At 38.3% G+C, this 22030-nt stretch overlaps 1 protein-coding gene across 11 annotated transcripts in view; it reads left to right on the top strand.

Moving 5' to 3' along the window:
- Positions 1 to 22030, top strand: part of LOC129725427 (fat-like cadherin-related tumor suppressor homolog) — a 682871-nt gene that overhangs the window by 170193 nt on the left and 490648 nt on the right. The gene's annotated exons all lie outside the window — the stretch shown is intronic.

The following is a 22030-nucleotide window of genomic DNA, read 5'->3' as shown; positions in this document are numbered from 1 at the left end:
TGCATAAATTTGAACAATATTCAATAACCTTCATTCAAAGTGTTGGACCTAACAAAGCTGGTTGTAAATTCTACTTTATAGCAACAATTCGAATTCCACCCTCATGTTTGTCCGCCCGAACTTTTACTCTCCAGCCGCATAACAAACGTTAGAGTATCTGAGAGTGCAGCACATCTTTTGTTCTCTGCTTCCATTCTACAAGGGAAGGAAAAAATCGCTTGTCGTACCAAGCTGCAAGACGATACGAGTTATATGTTACATGTGTGAACGGTCCTAGTCCGGTAGTTGCTAACATGAAACGAGCTTCATTGTGTCTTGCGTTAAGTAAAACTGGAAAAAGACAAAACTTAACAAAAAGGATGAGTTCCATGGTACTAAACAGTATAAATTTGAAATATTTTTATTCATGAAGAAGGTTTGAGAGTTCAATGCGACTTCATTGAGCCCGCAGAGAATCGTTACGAAAATTTAATATCATGTCAACTATGCAGATTGAGTTTTTGACTAAATAACGATCGACTGGATGAACAACCAACAAAACTACAGCGTTGTACAGACATTTGAAACTGTTAGGAACATATCATCTCTACATTCAAAACGATAAATCTAAAAAATAGCATTGTTGTAAATCAATACCTTCAACATGAAAATTGAAGCTTCATACACACATTTTACATTCCAATTCGTCGAAGCTAATTCATCAAGTTCTAATGACCCCGTTTAATGCTTTGTCAAGCGCACCACTCGAGTTTTGGCCTTGACGTGTGTGTGTGGAAACTATCGATCAGAGCAAGACCCTGTTTAAATACTGAACGATAAATTTACGTCAAATAATCCCAATCGTATCATCTTTCACCCTATCTGCGCTTAGTCCTTGGTCGGGTTTCCCACCGTTTGCCACTGCTGATGTGTACCAAGTTAACTTAGTGTGCCGCAGCCATTCCCGGATCCAGCTGTTTTCGATTGCCTCCCGCGGGACCCAAACGAACGGCAGCAGCACATAAAGTGAAACAGAGATCTTGAATTAATTTAAACCCATGTTGCATGTAAACACGAACGAAAATCTATCTTATCTCATTAGACAAGAGGGAAAGCGATACCGAGAACATGCGCCGCTAACTGTCGGGTACTCCCGCGCAAACACGATTTCCCAATCTGAAGACAAACGCGGTTAAACTTCAACGGAATAAAACCAGCAAAGCATATAAATTACACGTTCACACAAACAAACGCATATATTTACTTAACGTGAAACCCGATGGAACAGTGAATAACGAGCATCGTTTTATCTTTTAATGGAATTGGGGATTGTGGGAGCGAAATCCGTTGCAGATTTTCCCGACCCAATCGATCCGCCAGCAGTCACAGGATTTGAATTTTACTCCGGTCTCCGATTCGGCTTCTATTGATTTACAAATCTTATGAATGAATGAATGAGCTTAAATCTTCGGCTTTCGGCAGCAATGTCACTGTGCGTTCCGGCTTTGAGATTGCGTTTCGTTTTGCCCCCGTCGAGAGTTAGCTCAGCGCATCGATTGAATGATTGAAGAACCAAGTGAGACATCGCTTCCGATCGACAACGGTTCTGCTCAGGAGGGAACAACTATGCTGCCATGGTAATTTTTTATGCGCTTTGCATGGGACCTGAAGATTACGGATTGGGCTGAGGGGGGTACGGAATGCGAGAAAATCTCACGTCTCTCGTTGCTCGTTTCTATGCTCAATTGGACAGAAATGGAATTGAGACAAAGCATATCTTAATTAAAGTATCAAATTCCGCGTAATTGACGAGTGAGACTAGCGCCGGAATTGTTTTTTTTTTTCGTGTCGATGTTCGCTATCAAGCTTCTATTTTCAGTTTGTTTGTTTGATGAGAATCATTAAACGGAAAGGAAGTTTTAATGATACTTTTGAATTTCTGAAATACTGAAAAATTGGTCAATTTGAATTAACACTTCATTGTTTTAATGTTTCTGATCCGTCCCACTAGATACACTCAAAACTTTTTTCATTGCTTTTGAACAAATAAAAAAAATCATTTGCGAAATCCATTTATTCGTAAAATTTCAAGTGCTAGAAAGAGACAAGGAAACTAGGGTTTTTTAAGGAATTAAGGTGCGAGAAGCATAAACCAACAAACAAACAAAGCTGTTGAATTTCTTTACAATGACGTAAACCGCGAGTTCATAACAACAGGCTGTCAAATAAACTTTCGAAATGTTCTACTCAAACCTTTGTTTTTTTTCCTATTCTAAGTGAAAAACAAGCGAACTCAACTCGATAGCGCATAAGCACCATTTCACCAGCTTTGGGGTTGCTAAATTCAATCAACGCTCGGTGTAAGCCCGAGCAATGCATAGTTAGTGCTCTTTCGCTAATGAAACTGTAGCTAGCAGTTAATGATACTGTTTATCCTCGGTCTTCCATTTTGCATCAGCAGAAAAAAGCCCCTTTCGTAGCCAGTTGCATCGGAGTGGAGAACAATAGCCATACTAGATTAGCTGAAAAGTGCGTGCGCCAGGAGGGTAAAAAAGTAAAATGTTCAAACCTTGCTTCGTCGTTCGTCGGAAAATGTGCGCTTGCAGCTTTTAGCCAGTCGGGAAAAGCAAGGAGCCCAAACAAGCTGTTTCTCAGTCGTATTGAAATTGCAGATGATATCCGAAGATGGCGGTATAAGTACATTAAATCCTCATTTACGTCCCGGGATAGAGATAAAATCTGTTTCGGTTCAAAGCCAAGCCAAGTTGTATACGAACAGAATTTCTACCGAAGGGAAAATAAACATTACGGGACATCAGCAGCAACAGCAACACAGTGTTGTACAAACTGCGGTGGATTATTTTGTTATCCTTGGTGTGCTTTGCTCGTTATAATCGCAAACTGGCTCCTGAAAATATCCCCCAAAACGCAACCCATGCCTGGCGGGAGCAGTGGCCGAATACCTCAGCAGTATAGTGTCGGCCGATTCGATCTTTAGTTCTCATCCTTGTTCGCAGCATCTTGTTGAACGGTTCATGAAGATAACTTCGGAATACATCGTTATCGCTGCTGGCTTTCAATTTTTTCCCCTCAATCCTAGGCTCGCAGCCATGGTCAGTCAGGCAAAGCACTGGGGTTCTGCTTCATCGCCAATCTCAGCGGGTGTGAACTGTGATTATCTAGAGTTTCCACTGGGTGGAAAGAGCTTCGTTGAGTTGTCTAAATTGTTTCCGTTAGCGGCAGCATCTTTCCTATCGCTCGCCGTTCATCGTAATTACTGCTCGAACGCGCAAGGATGCAGAAACTGGATCGAGCAGAGAGAGGAAGAAGACTTAATTCAACTTAAAGCTTTTTGCTGCTACCGATCAAAACAAGATGGGAAAACATTTATTGCTTCTAAAGTTGTCTGTCAGGGTCGGTGGAGGGTGGTTTACCAGAAATACATTAAAAAATTCATGTTTTGATCTCGAGCGAACGAAACAGTTTACAACCGAGTTAGTTAGTAAATGCCAAAACTGGTAAATTGTTTACCCAATTTTGACACAACAGTTCCGCTGGAACGCACATCCAGAAGTTTTTCCCTGAGGAGGATGGATGCAATATCGATGTGGAGAAACTGGTAGCGTTAATAAATATGATACTTATGGAGAAACAGAACACATCTGGCGGTGGAGGAGTTTTCTCAGAAATGATTCACTAGCTGCCAACGAACAGAGTAAATGGAAACCGGTTACTGAGTAGTTTCCTCCACTATAACCGGAAGGCCTGCATCCGAAAGAAGCGTTTCGAAATCAGAGAGTATTTATGTTGGTTATATTTTTGGTTTCACTCCAACGACTATCGATAGAGTCGAACGTTTATGAAACGTAAGTTCTAGTGAGTTTCTGCTTTGTGCACTACTAACAAGAGTGTTGCACTGGCTAAATAAATATTGAACACACGTCGGGCAGCGAGTGTTCAGCGACTATTCAATATGTCGGATATGTTTTAAAACAGAAGCTCAAACATTTATATTGCTATTACTATTCTTCAGAGATAAACTAGCCGATGGCTGAAAATCTCCTTAAACAAGAGAAATAAAAATATAATACTATTCTTTCAAAACCACGAGTTCACGTATTCTTCTTCAAACCATTACCATTACCTTTCCAACATTTTCAACTGCGAACCGAGAAATCTGCTTTGAAAATAACAGAAGAGCTGTGTGCAAATCCACGACCGCAAGCTTGACGTAGAACTCCATAAGGCTGTTTATTTTATTACTTGTATTGTTGCATTCGATAGTTATCGCAAATCATAAGTTCAAAGCAAACCTTGTCTCTACTAGTTTCGCACTAGCATTGCACGAACAGTTGAAGTGCTACCGAATTTTATTTTGCGCATAAAATACAGCATCACTGCACAAGAATGGAACGAACACAATGCGACGCAACAAGTTAACAAACAAACAGCCATGGTACAAGCAGATTAAAATAACATTTTACTTTTAATCCCAGTGTAAGAACCGTTAAAACAAAATATTATTCGTTTATTTGTTTTGTCCCTAAAAGGACAATGTATTGTTCAATTTGTAATCGGATATGATACTGATCGTATCCCTGTGCTACCACGACAGTGTGGATTCAGACAGTTTAACAACATAATGGAAAGTCGTTTTTACACTGAAAATGAGACGTCCGGAAGATTTGGATTGCCCGGAGCTAGAAAGCTTGTGTTGTTGCCAAAACAAATCAGAGCTTCACCGGATGAAATGTCGCAGATAGTGCTGGTTATCGCTGCTGATGAATTATGTCCGACGGTTGCACCATCCGATAGTAAAATGATTTGTTTGAGTAGAGGCAGGTTTTTATATAACCCAAAGCAATGTTGTAAGAGGTCTCGCTTGTTTTGTTGCTAGCTCCTCCTTTTTGTTAAGTTTTGTCTTCTCCCAGTTTTGCTTGACGCTAGACGCAATAAATCTCATTTCATGTTAGCAACCAGCGGAGAGGGACCAATTGATCTATCACACATGCAAAAATATAACCCGTATCATGTCGTGGCGTGGAACGGCAAGAATTTGCTCACTGGCGGATAAAAGCCGATTGCAGAAGTTGTCACGTGTTGCATTGTAGATATGCGGCTGCGGGATAGCAAAATTCTGTTCATGCTGATTAATATGAGCATGGAGTTTGAATTGGTGCTGTAAAGTCGAATTTACAACCGTCTTTGTTAGGGCATCCCAATCAACCCGGTGGCATCGGTTTTGTTCCCTGAAGCTGCCCTGAAAGACAGTGGCGCTAATCTCATTTATGTTTTTGAAGGTTTGTTCACACAGTAGTGTAAGTGTGACGAGCGAAGCATAATATATGTTGTACAGAGTTATGCGCTTGAATCAATTTAAATATTAAAAAAAGGCTTGGCTTAGCTTTGTGAATGTTTAAAACTGGCATTGATACGCTTTCTCTTTTACACATACATTGAGATGGTATTCCTTAAGTCATCGCACGTTTGCCAGCTACCTGCAAGAAACACCGCCATTCGCAATCGGCAAGAACAAACGTTGTGTACACTCTATAACAATGCAACGCATTTATTTTTTGTTTTATCAAGTAAAGCACTCGACGTTATGTGCAATGAATATATCATCCGAAAAAACACGTAACCATACATGCCATTCGACGATTATCAGACGACCATTGAACAACAAAACACTGATTGGAAATCCCATGCTAGTTTTAAGTTAGACTTAATTTCAGCTCGTAGTCGGCAGCGAGGATAAAAAATTTGCTTTAGTTTTTAAGTCATCAGATATAATTGGCGCCGTTAAACATTAAATTGTATTTGTGCCGTGTCAAATAAATGTTATGTGAAGAAAAAAAAAAAACACGTAAGTACACTGCCGCTGAGCACCGACACTGTGTGCACGTATGAACAATGCTTTTTTTCTTGTTTCGATGAATCAGCTGTCAAATTGCATGTAAAATTGATCCAGTGATCCAGCTAATGCTGGCTTCACTTTTTTTGTACGTAAACGTCAGTGATGCCACCGGGTTGATTCCAATATTTCGAATGACGCATATCAAATATTTTCAAAATTTTGGGCAAATGAGAAGTTGAAGTGCTATCGAATTTTAATTTGCACATAGAAATACGACATCACTGAACAGGAATGCAGCAAACACTTTCCATTCAAGCAGGAAACGAGAAAGTCTTAAATCTACGATAATATATTTGGTTTGTCCAGAAAAGGACAATTTACTGTTTATTTTCAAATCGGACGTCTGTGCTACTCAGAGAGCACGGATTAAGAGCCAGATTGCTGGAGACGTAACCAACTTCCTGAGGGATGTTGTTTTGATGTTCCCAGATTGAGCTGAAATTTTCAGCGATTGTTAGTCTATTCAAGGTAGGAAGGTTTGTAAAATTTCATTTTTTTTCATTGAGGGTAAATGGGGTAGAATGGCTTTTAGAGAGATTATGTCCAAAAATGTCTAAATACTTAAAAGTGCAATGACTTCTGCTAGACTTGATGGAATCTTCTAAAAATTTGTGGTATTATTCTATACTAAGAGAACTTCAAAACGCCTGGTAGCAATATATGGCAAAGAGGTAACTTGAGGAAAAAAATGCATTTTTCTTTTGAAAATTGACAATTTTCAAGGTCACCCTACTCTTCTTAACATCGCTAGGAACAATATCTGAATATAGCTTTTTGTAGAGCAACTCAAGAGCTTTAATTTGATGTACAAGCAAAGTGTGCCAAATGGGGTAAAACGGCCCTAGAATGTTTTTTTCCAAAACTCGTCAAAATCCCTAAAATCAAAATATTTCCAATGCAATTCCGTTCTTAAACTTATCGAAAAAATAAGCTAAAAAATGCTATTACTTTGCAAGGAAAAGTCCTGGAGATGTTTGGCCTTCAACGAAAACGTGTATTTTATATGCCCAAATGCTTCTTTAGAACATCGTTTTCTTGTAAAATGTAACTAACAAAAGTTAAGTACAAAAAACTAACTTTTAAGTAACTTTTATAGAAAATACTCTGTAACTATGTACCCAATTAGGATAGGAATTTTGTTTGTTCTGCAAAGTTTCATATTTTTGCACGTTCTAAAACTTTGCTGAATAAACCATTTCTCTATCTCTCAACACAAAATAGTTAGTATTATTGACATATGGAAACCTACTGTGACATATGCTCGCCGTACTCTAATATGGGTGGATTGGGACAAATAAAACCTAAAGGAGATTCTAGTGCTTCAGCTTAACATCAGGGAAAAGTATTGACATCATGATTCCGCTTGGCCCTTTTTAACCTATACGTTCCTGAAGTTATCGAAAAAATAAGCCAAAATATGATATAACGTTTAAGGAAAAGTCCTTGAGACATATAGTCTTTGGCAAAAATGTGTGTTTTGTGTGCCCTAACAATTCTTCCGAACAGCATTCTCGTGTAAAATTCAACTATCAAAAGTTAAGTACAAAAAACTAACTTTTAAGTAAGTTTCATATTATATACGTAATAACTTTATACCGGAAAAAGATAGAATTTTCATTTGTTGAACAAAGTTTCATATTTTTGAATTTTCAACAACTTTTCTGAATAAACCTTTACTCTATCTCTTAACACAAAAAAGTTAGTTTTTTGTTTTTAGTATAGTAAACTTTTCAAATTTTTTGACAATATGCGATCATGCGAGTCATCCATAAAAACATTTATTCCGTAGACACTACTAAGGTAGGATGAAGAAAAAAGGCGCTATTGAATTAAGTTTCACTTTTTGCCTTATTGGAGCACTGTGCACTGTTACGCTGCTCCAAAGTTGGAACTGTACGTCCTACCATCCGCTAGTAAAATGATTGGCTTTACCATTTTGTTTAACTAAATTTAAATGTATTTGAATTGTGTTTTTGATTTTTTTTTTCAATAGTTTTAGTTTGTCCTCATATTTTTGAATTTGTTGCTTATTTAGTTGATTTTTGAATTGGAAAAAGGAACATTACAGCAGCGGTTGAACTTAACTTCCAAAGACCTTGCTTGTTCTTGTCAGCGGAAGGGGGTTTAAGATCATTTGTGAAATTTTGTTTCGCGTTTCGTTCCTGTGTGCTGGAGCCCCACACTGTGCGTCCGAGAACCGCCCTTGCACACTGGAACTGCATGTTCCCACGTGGGGTAAATTATCTGTTTACAGACAGCCATTTGATTCTTCAGGCACGGCTTAAAGGTTCTCCAAATCAGTGGGTGTAAAGCCCTGAAGAGAACACCATATTTCTGATTAGATTTCTAGGTTAGTCCAAGATATACCACCACGTGAGATCACTCATCGTCAACAGAAACTGGGCGGTCTATAATGTGGAAACGAAATAACCTGGGTCTTTGCCACATTGATTACAATTTTCCAGTTGGTGTAAGCCACATTTAGGGCGTCCAGGCCATTTTGCAGCATGCGTGTCAGAGCGTGAATGACGCTACCCTTGTACATGATCGCTGTGTCATCCGCAAATTGGGACAATACACTATTCCCAAGTAGAGGTGGGATGACCGAGATATAGATGTTGTACAGAAGTGTACCCAATATGCTACCTTGGGGCACTTCTGCGTGGATGTTGAGCTGCTCTGAGTACACATTGTGCAGGGAAAGCCGAAAAGCTCTGTTAACCCCCTGGTGCCTAAATTAATTTTCAGACGGACTTCGAAAAAATCACATTGAAACTTTATAAACATTTTTTAAGTGTTGATTGAAACTGTCTGGACGTTCAACTAAAGGCTGCACTGGGCACTTGAGGGTTAAGGTTATCGTTTCTGATAAATTTTATTAAATTCATCGGAAAATTTTGTCAATTCAGCTTGTATTTTCAGTGTCCAGGAGTGCCTTCGTCTTGGGCCTGTTCGCAACGAAATTGAATTGATGGAGGGTGGACTTATCGTTGCGGTCCTCAAACTGTTATTCAGGGCTCTGAATTATCTTTCCAAATAGTTTGGAGAGGACAGAGAGTAAATTAATGGGGCGGTAGCTCTTAGAAATAGACAGAACTTTCCTCGGTTTGAGTACTGGGATGACTTTTTTTATTTATTTATTTATTTCGTAAAACAAATGTAGACTACAGTTATAATAATACAATGTTTGCTTATATTCTATACATTATTTCCAGTAGTTAGTCGTTTTTTGATTTGATTTCTGTCCATAGTGATGTCTATATTTTCGCAGTGCTGATTTTAGTGATGCATCATGCGATTTACTGGGCCATTTTTTGAGCAGTTAGTACTGTGGGAGTTTTCCGAAAATATTTTACGATTTCTTAATTGACGACTGGGTGCATAAAAATTTACATTGCACGCGTTGAGAAATAATGTCATTAATAAAATAAAACATTGAAAGTTAAGTGCTGGTATGTCTATAAGCATGCAGTGTGCTTCATATGATGTTAAGGGAAATGCTGTCCAATTTAGCTTACGAAGCGCGTACAAAAGAAATTGTTTTTGGAAAAATTCAATGCGTTCTTCATGTGTTACAATATAGGGATTCCATACAATGCAACAGTATTCCAGAATTGGTCGGACGTATGTAATATATAATAGTTTGATTGTATATGTGTTTTGAAGCCCAACATACTATTTGCTTTGTTAATTATTGTGTTATAATGTTCTATGATTGTAAGTTTGGAGTCTAAGACTACGCCTAGGTCCCTTACGACTTTGCATTTTTCTACTGGTTGATTTCCTAAGAAAATGTCTGTTGGTGGTGTTAATGTTTTTCTGCTGACAAAAGTGAGCTCGAAGTTAAAAATGTCATCAAAGGGTTTCCATGTCTTTTGACCCTCTCGCAAGACCGATGAGGTCATCCGTTGTCAGTATTGCTTTATCTGGGATCAAACTGTTTGAATGACCAGCTCGAAAGGGCCCGAATATTGCGTCTCAAATTGTGTGATGACATGAACCACTGCACCAACGTGTTTGCCTTTTTAATAGAGGTTAGGGCCCTCACCGGCTGAACCAAGCGTAGGGACGATTTCTGGTCTCTTTTCCAAGACCTTAGTCAGAAACCAGTAGGGTCTTGAGTTTAAAGGGATCATGCGGAGCATTTGGCCAAACTCATAGTTTTGCAAACTTCGAATTCACACCTGGATAGCCTTTGAAAGTCAGTTGCTCTTGGTCTTCTTGATTCGGTCCCCAGTTCATTAGTATTAGTGCCGATAGATGTTACTCAATTCTATGGTCTTACTTCTTACCAAATGCGATGCTAGTTGGACTGACCACCGTCTTTGCAGTGGCACCCAGGGTAGTGGTCTGACGATAGCTCCTCGAATACAACTGGAACCTGGGAGATGGCTATGTTTGTCTGGAATATGTCAGAACGGAGTGAATGCCAGGCCGTTCGGAAAGGGCATTCCGGTGCCAAAATTTTGTAGTGTTCGGTTACGAGGTCATTCGTCTGGATGATGCTGTTTCTAATTTGTCGCCGAGTGCCCAATCCTTGTTCCGACCATTCAGGTCCCCCTCAATGATGTACCTTGCGCGCCGCCGCGTCTTCTTGGACAGATCGTTTCACATTTGGGCACCGGTACCGTCTCGGGTGGGGATGTGCTTGGGACAGTACACTGCAGTGCAATGCAATTTCGACCTAAACTCCTATGTCTTCGATAGTTTTAAGCTGGAAACTCAGCAGCAGGCGGTGCTTGACATTGCACCTTGCCGTGATAGCAACTTGTACATCCTCTACACCGATCTTATCTAATCGTAGTGGAGGGTCGTTTCAGCAGAACCAGTAAATATCCTAGCGATACGCCAGCGTAAGAAAATCCGGGGGTCGGAGGGCATCCTTGGCTTGGCTGAGCAGTAGCCACAGTTCGCGCAGTTAGACTCGATGTCATCAGGTTGAAGGCAATATAGTGTGCATTTCAGGTTTATTAGGTATAATATTCTGTCGACCATGTTAGGGAAAGCAAATATTATGCAAAATGAGCATGTTTAATGCAGAAAGAAGTGTTTGCTTCAGAACCAATTCATAATTGAACTTTCTCATCATCGGTTATACCGATTTGAGCGCTCTTTTTAGATTTAAAAGATTCTATTGAGTTAATAATACGTTAAAAAAAATTACAACATTTAATTTATTAACAACAGGTTTTAAAAAAACTGAAAATTCTTCTAAATTTTCCCAGGCTATTTTTAAGCAATACTAAGCAAAAAAAAACTTGGTTAAAAAGGGGTGTTGCTCTTTTCAGAAAAATCATTGAAAAAAAATATTACCGTAAACTGGGGTGACTTTGATCACTTTTTTGATTGTATCTCAAATATTTTCAGAATATATTGAAAACAATATTCTTTGATATTTTTAAAATAAGTACTGGCATGCATTGAAAAAGATTCAGTCACTACTTCAAAAGCTTAGCAACAATTTTGCTGTTTTTAAATATGCTCTAAAAATTTTACACCAATAATCATTCCGGGGTGACTTTGATCACTTCATTGTTTTGATGAATTTGGAGTAACACTTTGCTACTTTCACTAAATTGAACAGCCTTAAACGACTTAAACGAGTTTATAAATATGGAAAGCCATTGGGGGCCATTCACATTCTACGTGAACAGTTCATAATGGCGAATGTCCAAGATTCATAAAAATTTTTTAGAATATATATGAATGATTATTCACTGAAAGAGAAGGTGGTCTAAAATCGTCAAAAACTAGTCCACGAGGAATATGACTTATGAAATTGCCCAAATTTGCATGTTACTTCACGTCTTGGGTTTTTGTTAAGAAGAAATATGTAATACGCTGTGGAGAAAATTGGGACACAACATTGCCTTCGAAAAAAAAACTTGCAAAAATAACAATAAAATGTATTGTTATAATATTTGTTCATCTTAAGAACTAATCTGGGAACAAAATAAAAACACTTTACGTATTGCAACTTGTTGTTTTGAATCTGCTTGAACCGATTGTTTGTATGCAACTAAAATCGCCAAAAATACACTTTATTTTCAAATAATATTTTAGCATGAAAAACACTCTTTAAATAGCAGAAATGCATGAATAGTAGCAATGCGAACATGTATCCACACAATCAGTGAAGATTACGACAAATCCCAAGCACTACGAGCGCTTTTTTACCACATTTTCAGAAAGAGGTATAGTGATCAAAGTCACCCCGGTGATCAAAGTCACCCCAGTTTACGGTACGTTACAATTTTGATTTATTTTATTTTTTTTTTTGAATACTTCAAAGTTTGGTATCCTTGTTATTTAAACTCAGCGGCCATTTTAATCCACGATCTCTTTATGTCCGAAGCATTTCTTGCAACTTCGCTACTCTTTTTAATTTCCTTTGACAATTGTCAAATATATATCGATTGACCGGGTACTGGAATGATGATAATCTTTTCACATACGGATTCTCCGGATGGCACCTTGCTTAAGGTTGTGTTTTTTTGCAGATGTCGTACTCCAAGAGTCCTTCATTGCCTTCAATGTTCTTTATACCTTCTACCCCCGTTTTGTAAGTTCCGCTACGATGCGTCCTTTGATCCATTTTGATTTTAGTAGCGCGTGTTTTTAGTATCTAACCACATTGGATTTTTCATCTAGGTGTCCAAAATCCCAAATTTAAATTCTCCCCAAAGCATTCTATTACGATTCCTGCTTATCTGGATCCGTGAGCCAAAGTAACAGATAGCTCACTAATATGAATCATGCGGACCTATGAAGTACTTATAAAAAAAAATCTTTTTCAGCAATACATTTAACTCAGCGTTTCGATAAAAAACCATACACTTATTACATGCAATTCCAAGTCATTTTATAAAACTTCCAGTGACTTGCCTTGTTTGTAACGATTTTTTAACAAGTTCCCAATGAACATATTCATATGAAGTGATCGATACGAAGGCTGACAAGTATCTTTCAATTACTACCGTGGTATAGTAATAAATTATAGTTAAAAGCTGAACATTTGAATAAAATAAGTAATACAAACTGCGAAGCAATTAGAAATTGTCTAAACAAAGTACATGGTGCATTATTCATTCACAATGATTCGTCAATAAACCCTATGCTCTTTGATTATTAAACAGCTGAATCTATGCACAATATATTTCAAGCAACGCAGTAATCATCCAGCCCACGGTAGCACCAAACAAAGATCAATAAATAATTATCCTACGATCGTTGCCTCTCCGCTCCTCTCGATGCCATTCCCTATCAGCACATGACTTTGTAAAAGCGTTGAAATCTGACATTCAATTTATTGCCAATCAACTGCTTACCTCTTGGCCAGTTGCTAGTTGGACGAACTTTCCGGGTTGGTTATCAAACTTCGCTGTGAGTAATTCATCAGTAGCGCGGCTCCTCCGGGCAGTTGGATTTATTTTAATGGTTTTTCAGGAACGCCTCACCAATATCAATTGAACCAGCACCGCTTCGCGCTGTCATCGTTGTGGGAGGAGCAGTAAAACAGTTCAGTGGAAAAATTATATTTGCTTCTTTCTCAAACAGCTCGTTACAGAGCGATTGGTCGCATCGCACGATGGACGCTAGGGGTTTCCAAATTGACAATTAGTTCGAGCGAAGTAAATTACCTTATTTTGCCTGAAGGTGGGATGAAGCTCCCATTCAAACTGGAAAGGGACTGAAAATGATAGAATGACCAAAAGTGATTGCTGCTTTCATCCGGATTAGCACCGGATGAGTCAGAGGAGTAACCAACATTACGAGACCCATCTGTGTGCTTCTAAGTGCACAACATGACTGCCGGTGTCAGTGGCAGCAGATAATGGAAATTAATGCAGTCTGATATCAGATATTGTTGTTAGTGACAACGAAGCAGAACACGGGATTTACGTATGTGCTGGTAGATTGCACCTCGGTTCAGACTGTGGCCAAACTGCACCGACGAACATACCGTATTATGTTGCATGAGAATGTTCGGGAAGTGCTATTCTAAACCCCTCCGTTTTAAAATTGCATTAACCGTTGCTCCCATTTCGAGGAAGCAGTTAGAGATGCTCGAAATGTTCGTCGCAAATGTTCGATTGCACCGTGGTCGAATGACGTGAGCACTCCCACCCACATTCGAGTCGATTGAATCCCATGGAAGATCATATCAAAACATCCACGTCCCACTGCGGGTGTGACCGCAAATAGACGGCTCCAGCCTTCGCCACTGCCCACTACTGGCATGATCCGTTTGTTGTCGTCACCGTCTCGCGCTGTCGGTCACAGGATGATCCCACTGCACGACGAATATTACGGGGTTGCTCGCTGGAAATGGGTGATAACGATGATGCAATTTCAGTTCAGTTTATTATTATTACCGTAGCTGTTATTACATAAGTGGTACGTATGCATAATTGAAGAGTAACTAACAGTGAATGGTGTGACAATGACGGTGACGTCGCTGCTGGTGCACTCTGGATACTGTTGGTCGCAAAGAATGTGTTCTAGTACGCTCGCGAACGTTCCCCCATCCACTGCTAGCCGAGCTGTTGCATAACTTTCTTGCGATTCCAGGAATGCACTTCCAAGCCAAGTGGTGCACTTTTCGAGGACTAGCTTCACAGAATGGCTGAAGTGGCAAACAGCGTCAGTGACACAGCCGGACAGCTTTTATCATCTAGCAAAAAAGCGAGCATTGTCATGCCCAGTTGATTTACACTAATATTCATGAATGAAAGATGCGCGATAATAATGGTTCAACCCTGTGCGCTTGGAGTGCGCGAAGCGTCACACTATTAATAACAAGAGATTCATTGATGATATCGCTGCATTAAATTGAATTAAACCGTGCCGACAAAGTTAAGCACTTGTGGACGTTACCGTTTGAGTTTGTTTCCGCTTTCAAAAGCTCGAAAGTTTTCGGCTTGCTCGTGGCTGTTTAATATGATTTGTTAACTCAAAATATCGCAGCGTTGAGTACATTAAATGGCTTCATCTTTCATTGTTTTGTTAAGTCGTCAAGCGGGCTGACTAATTGTACCATTACATTATACATGCAACATGAAATTTCACTACTATATTAGCTGTATTAACCCAAATTAATTCTCCCAATTTGTTAAGGCTTTTAAAATTCATAACTCATTAACATCGAAGAATCAAAGTTGTTAGATTGTGTTGATTATGGAATACACATATAATATAATATATTTCAATACAATTATCAAAATAAAGGTAAACTGAAAAAAAAGCCCAAAAAAGCGGAAAATGTTTTGGAATGGACTTTTTCTTTTGTTCTCGAATTTCAATTCCTGTTGTTAGAGGGATTGTAATTGAAGTCCAAAAAACTTGGAAATAATGTGGGGTACTCTTTTTTGTTGAATGTTGAGAAATTTACATTGTTTATTTTTTTCATAAAGTGCATTATGTATTTATTTTTATTCACTTAATCAAGAACAAAAAATAGATTTATTGATGCATTATTTCGTTATACGACTAGTGTTTAAAAATAATAGTTTTATTAGATTAACATTTAAGCTATTTTTGGTATACAACGATTGACTAAACTATGTGATTTACACGCTAAATAATGATACGATATCCAGGATTAATTTGAAAATCTACCACATATGTTTGCGAAAGGAAGGGTAATTATAATTGAAAGGGATAGATATACAAGACAAAGAACATTAATCGTGAGTTATTTGACTTTACAGTTGAAATCCAACTAATATAAATTTACATTGATGCAGAAAGTTTTTCGATACATATTAATTGTTGTATGTATGTATATTGAAGCCACCATCAGTTCAAGGCATTACCAATGTATGTGGGTAGACTTACAGTAGATCCAAATTTGATTATTGAATGAATTTCATACTAAAGCTGTTTTGAAGGGCCAAAAAGGGTTAGGTGGACCTGTAAGCAGAAACACTTGCACGCATTCTAGGGACTTGAGAATCTCCTTCCAGCATTAGGATCCCATCATGCAATAATCAATTTCGCTGCACCAGCTTTAACCCACCTGATGGTTTGTTAATCAAAGGTGAATCCGGTATGCATCCACTCCATTATCCAGTCTTCACTTATATGATACCCTGGTGCTTTCCCTCCCTTGTATATATAAATATGAATGTAAATTAAAAACAAGTTTTCATTTATCAATTTACCTTTTTGTAAATGGACCTTTAAAGTTCCGCATCTTTACCTATAACACCCTGGTTCTCATTATTCCTTTTTCCGCATGTTTTTTTTGTTTAATTTTTTTCCTCTTGACTTCTGTTTTCCGTCGCCCATCCTAAAAAAAAAATATTTTCCGTTTTCTTTTGCCTTTATTCTTTTTTTGATACAGTTTTTTATTATTTTTATTTTGTTATTGTTATAGTTTTTATTTTATTATTATTATTATTTTTATTATTATTATTATTATTATTATTTTATTTTATGTTTAGTTTTATCATGTTTATTGCATTAATTTTTTTTCTATTTTTTTTTGTTTTCATTTATATCTTGTTTTTTATTCACTTTTTTTCGTATTGTTTTTTTTTATTTTATGTTTTTTTTATTTTTTATTTTAAATTTTTGTAACTATTTAATATTTTTATTTGTTATATGTTACTAATTTTTTTTTTCTCCTTTTCTAATGCTTCTTGATTTCTAAACTATATTTGCATACATTTTTTTTTCTTCATCCGACTTTTGCTTCCTTCATTTTACATTTACACTTACACTTACTCATTTATGCATATTTTCATGCTTACATTCATACAAAGACACGTACTTACTTCCATTACTAGTCTCTCATTACCTATATTTCTACATACATGTTTTTACTCATATATCCAGAAAAACACCTCAAAAGGTCCAATCTGCCCCATCGATTTTCGTGAGTAGCTTTTTTTTCATTTTTTTTAGTTTATTAATGATCTAGTTGAAGCAATTTTTTCCTATCGTGCAGACAAGACCCTTCGAAATATTTCTCTATATATGAATCGTTTTCATTTTTTCCTCTTTTTAATTTTGTTCTATGAATCCTCTTCGTCTTCCATTCCATCAGAAATTTCACTTTCTTCCATGTTGTATATTTCTTCTGCTTTTTTCTTTAGTTTATTTTTATCTCTTATTAGCTCCTCCCAATCTTCTGCTGTTGTATTGATATACCTTTGCAAGTCTTGGTTTAGTCAATCTTTCCAAGTAAAACTAGGCCTTCCTTCTTCTCTCTTCTTACGTTTGAATTTATATGCTAAACACAATGGATGTCCCTCTCCTAATATGACCATAATAGCTAATTCTACCAACCCTAACTCTTCTGTTTATTGTTCTCCCTGATAACTCTTTCCTTATATTCAATTTTCTTGTTTTTTTCTTTTCTGCAATTTTTCCATATTTCTCTTACAATTTGCTTCTCATATTTGCCTAGCTGCAGTCGGCTTCTTTTAGTTAGCGTTGCGACTTTTGTTCCGTATAGAATGGCTGGCGCTATTACTGTGTTGTATATCAGTCGGCCTATGTCCCATGATGGCTTATATTTTTTACAGAATTCTATCACCAATTTTGCCGCTTTCAACGCATTTATACATCGTGTTCTTATTGTTGCCGGTCTGTTTAGTGTCCTGGTTAAGCTGATTCCGAGGTATTTTAACCCCTCACATATCTTATACCATCTAGCACTTAATTCTATCTCTTCCTCTTTGTTATGGTCAATAGGGTCTCGAATCATGATTTGTGTTTTATCGTGGTTGATTTCCAACCCCACTTCCGAAAGATACTCTTCTATTGCTTTCATGATTCGCTCTAGAACCTCCTTTTTCTCCGTAATTACTAATAAGTCATTCGCAAAAGCCAGTATGAGTGGGGGTTTCAGTATACCTATATTTATCATGTTCACCTCTGGAACTTTTTTGCATACCTTCTCCAATACGCTTTGCATAATTAAATTAAATAGGTACGGTGATAAAGGACGTCCTTGTTTGATACCCTTCCTTGTTCGATACATGTTGATTGTTATTCACAAACTCAGTCCATTCTTATTCCTGCTCCAGGTTGGCCTAGCGCCAATACATATTATTACAATCTTATCCAAAATTAGGGAATTTAGAAAAAAAACTAAGGAAAATAATTATCTAGTTTGAACAATCAAAACCCCGAAAATTTGTGGCTCTCACACGAAGAATAGCTGCAATTAAATTTCGAACAAGATTGGATACCCTAGAAGAACAATAAACATAGAGATTTCAGAGATATTTGAAAACACATTGATGACAATGGTCGACAAAAACAAAAAAAAACTCTGCTAACTCTGGAGCCCAAACTTGGTAAAATAAAAGAAAGATTATAGTTTTTAACCCGTTCCGGAATTTTGGTGCCCCTAGCCGCCTCGGAAGTGCGTCAAAAGGTCACTGAGTAATTGCTCGTCGGGTTCGTCGTTTCTCCTTTTGCTTACGGGAAAACTTCGTTGAAGCCTCTAAGGACTTGCCGCACTTATAATAAGCCTCCATAAACCTTGATTATTGCCTTCGTTATTCTCTATCTGCTATACATGTTACGTAGTCAGCCCCAATATACCACTGTGTTTCAACAGTTTGACAACATCAGCGTTTTTGTATGCCTCGTACAGCTTTTGATTCATGCGTCTGTCCCATACCCAATTTTCTGGTCTGGCACCAAGTATTGATTGCAGAATTCTGCACTCGAAGACCCCAAACGCCCACCTATCGGTCTCCTTCCCCGTCCACTACTCATGCCCGAAGACTTCTACTGGGACGATCAGCGTCTTGCAGGGCGCAAATTTCGTGCGGATCTGTAGGCTGCGGGACTTAAACTGGCTACACAATCCGTAATTAACCTTGTTCGCTGCTGCAATTCTTCTTCCAATCTCGCGGCTCTCCTCATTATTACATGTTACGAAAGTACCAAGATAAACACATTCGTCAACCACTTCGACAGTATCGCCATCCATCACTAACACCAGTAGGACTACTACGCTCTCTGCCAACAGCTAAATGCTACGTTTTGAGTTTATGGTGATTCGAATTCTCGCAGCTTTTCTTCTGAGAGCCGTAAAGATCCACTCCACAGATCTACAATTGATAACGAAGACTTCGAGATGATGGAGCCGCTCCTCTGCACACCTGTATTTGTACAGCACATTCCAGGGCTTTGTTGAACAGCAAAATCGAGAGCCCTTGCTTCAATTCAAGTCAATTCAATGTCATGAACGCGTCTAAAATTTCATCCGCTGTCCTGATGATTCAAGTAAAACCGTCAAGAGCCGCACGTATCAGCTTAATCAGTTTTATTATGAAATCATGTTCAAGACTAATCTGCCTTAAAGCATTGCGTTTCACTGAATCGTACGCCGCCTTGAAGTTTATACACAGAAAGTATGTTTGCAATTTGTGTTCTCGAAACTTTCTCAAGGTAAACAACTGTTCCGTTGTAGTTCATCCCGGTCGAAAACCGCACTGATATTCAGCAACAAAGGCTTCCTGGAACGGGTTTAATCTATGGAACAGGATTCGGGAGAGAATTTTATACGTGGAATTAAAAAGGATTATGCCTTGATAGTTGCTATAGTCGATTCTGTGTCCCTTCTTATAGATGGGGCAAATGAGTCCTTCCAACCAGTCTGTAGGAAGTTTTTTCTCAGACCATACTGGTGCAATTCCACAAAAAAAAACAGGTCAACCACTTTTTATCAAGCTGAAACTTGGCAAAGATATTCTTTGATGCTAAAGATGTCGTTTTGGGTTTTTTGAATCACGAATCATTCTAATGAAAGGTTTATGTTAAAAAGCTATTTTCATGATCACAAATATGTTTAGAGCCATAAAGGTTTCTTTGATCGGTGTGATCATAGATTATAATTTCGTTCTTCTGAAAAAAAATATACAGTGCAAGATAAAAAAAATCACGTAGAATTACGTCTTACAGCAACATAGGGGTACAAATTAAAAAAACGAAAACAGCGAGAGCGTCACGAAGTTGTCGCCTATCAAATGCTCAAAGCTCAGTCAGTTTCCAACATATTTTCTTCATTCTTACAGCAAACGATGGAAAAATCAGCTATTTTTTTATATCGCACGCTAGCCTGTGGGGCTCATAGCTGTCTCGATCAACTAAGATTAGTTGAGGGAATTAGTTATCGATATTATTTTTGACACATTTTACATGTGTAGGATAAGTACAACGATTCACCGTGCCCCAGTGTTGAGTCGAGAAAATTTTCAGTTCGAAAAGATTCTCGACCTGATCGGGAATCGAACTCAATATCACAACCACGTGGAAAAGCTAGCCGAACGACAACGCTAACGACAGAGCCACGGAGACCACGGGAAAATTAGCTATGCGTCCACCAAACTGTGGAAAATTGCAATTATTTGACACTAACCGTTGTACTCTTGTAAAATTTAGAGCCTTGTTAAACACATATTCGACCAATCTACAGTATACTCAAGTGTACAAACGATTTGATTTTCTAAACATTTTGTTGTTTCACAGCCTTCAGACCAATCGAGGAAACCGGCGGACTGCACTGAACAATAGCATTGCTGAACATGTCTGGACATGTTAGTAATTCTGTCCAGATCTGTCGTGTTTACTTTCTGCTATCTAGCCACTGCTTGTAGTTAGTTATGTGTGTGTCGGTAGCGTGTGTGTGTATGATCGTTCGTTTACTTGTGTTATGTGTTGGCTTGCTTGCAGTGTGTGCGAAGAATTAACGGAAGAACTGAAATCGATTCGTGCCACCGGTAAATGGCAACCCTAAATGCTGATAAACCAAACAAATTTTTCACTATTGTGAACTACTAGAGCCACTTTTAAACACTCCATGCAATATAATTGAAGAAGCAGTTAGCCGTTGTGAAACCAACTGAACCATTTTTTTTGTAGATTCTTTATGCTTGCTGTGATATACTCGAATTGTGCTGTTGGTCCTAATAAATGGAGTATTACAAATATTTAAACATGTTCGCGACAAGTGCTTGATCGCATCATCTACTATGGATAGTCCTGACCGGAAAGTTACGGACATTTTACCCAATTATCTGCTGTTGTTTTTAACGTTTTGTTTGGTCGATAATTATCATAATTAATCTAATTATTACGTCGCGTGCGCCACATCGTTCGATTTTTGCCACTTACCACGGTGACACAACCCTTCCCTTCCGTCGTAGTCGTGGAGATGCAGAGGTAAACTCGGTCTCCAACAATAACGGCTGTGACACCTCCTTCCTTACAATTTCCTTCTTTACCCCAACGGACGCGGCCGGCACCGTTATGGATCTATACAAAGCGGAAGCTAGTGAGTTGTTTTACATTGAAGACTGATTCCAAGTATAGCGTATAATTAGGTTCTTGCTTTTCTTCTCTGCGTTCATTTCTCGACCGCAGCCAGTGCAGCTATCGAACATGTTTAATATTCCTTCCCATTTTCTAGTCATCTCAACTCATTTCCATTTCAAGACCGTACCGGTATCACATTAGGGACACGGGGTTCTGATCGTGGCAAAGCAAAGAAAGGAAAGGCAAAGTACCGTTTATCCTGTGCCGGGTTTCAATATCTGGCCACTGGGCGTGTTGGTGCTTAGGTACCCGTATATCTTACGGATGTTATGAAGCACTCGGTAGCTGCAATAGTACCGAAAAAGGCAGGAAACTCTGCCAGAAACAATAGGAGAACTAGTATAATTGACAAATGGCAATCCGAAATGGCGATAAATAAAAAAAACTCTCAGTTACCAGCCTTCTGAAAAGTACTATCTTTCCGTGACAGCGAATTTTGAACTAATTCGGCTTGCATTATATTGCTCTCCCTGCTTCTCATACATTCGTTACACAGCCCGACCGCGACTGATGACAGCGCACACATGCAATGCCGAACGGATTGTTAGTTTTCTGATTCTTGTGTCTGTTGGTTTTGCCGAGCTGTCGCTAATGACATACTTTGCAGCATGTCATCCCTCGGCGCAAATCCGAGCGGGCTATCAGATGATTAGAATTCCCGAGAGTAAAGCCGATGCTATAATGAAAGTGAGGCGATGCTAAACACGTTTTTTTTTCACGTCAAAGATGGGGAGAAAATATGGAATGGTTTGCTTCGTATTTATTATGGCACAGTCCTAAGAAAAGAAGAAACGG

Source organism: Wyeomyia smithii, chromosome 2 (assembly GCF_029784165.1).
Source record: "Wyeomyia smithii strain HCP4-BCI-WySm-NY-G18 chromosome 2, ASM2978416v1, whole genome shotgun sequence".
NCBI lineage: Eukaryota > Metazoa > Arthropoda > Insecta > Diptera > Culicidae > Wyeomyia > Wyeomyia smithii.
This window is presented reverse-complemented; position numbering and strand designations above follow the sequence as displayed.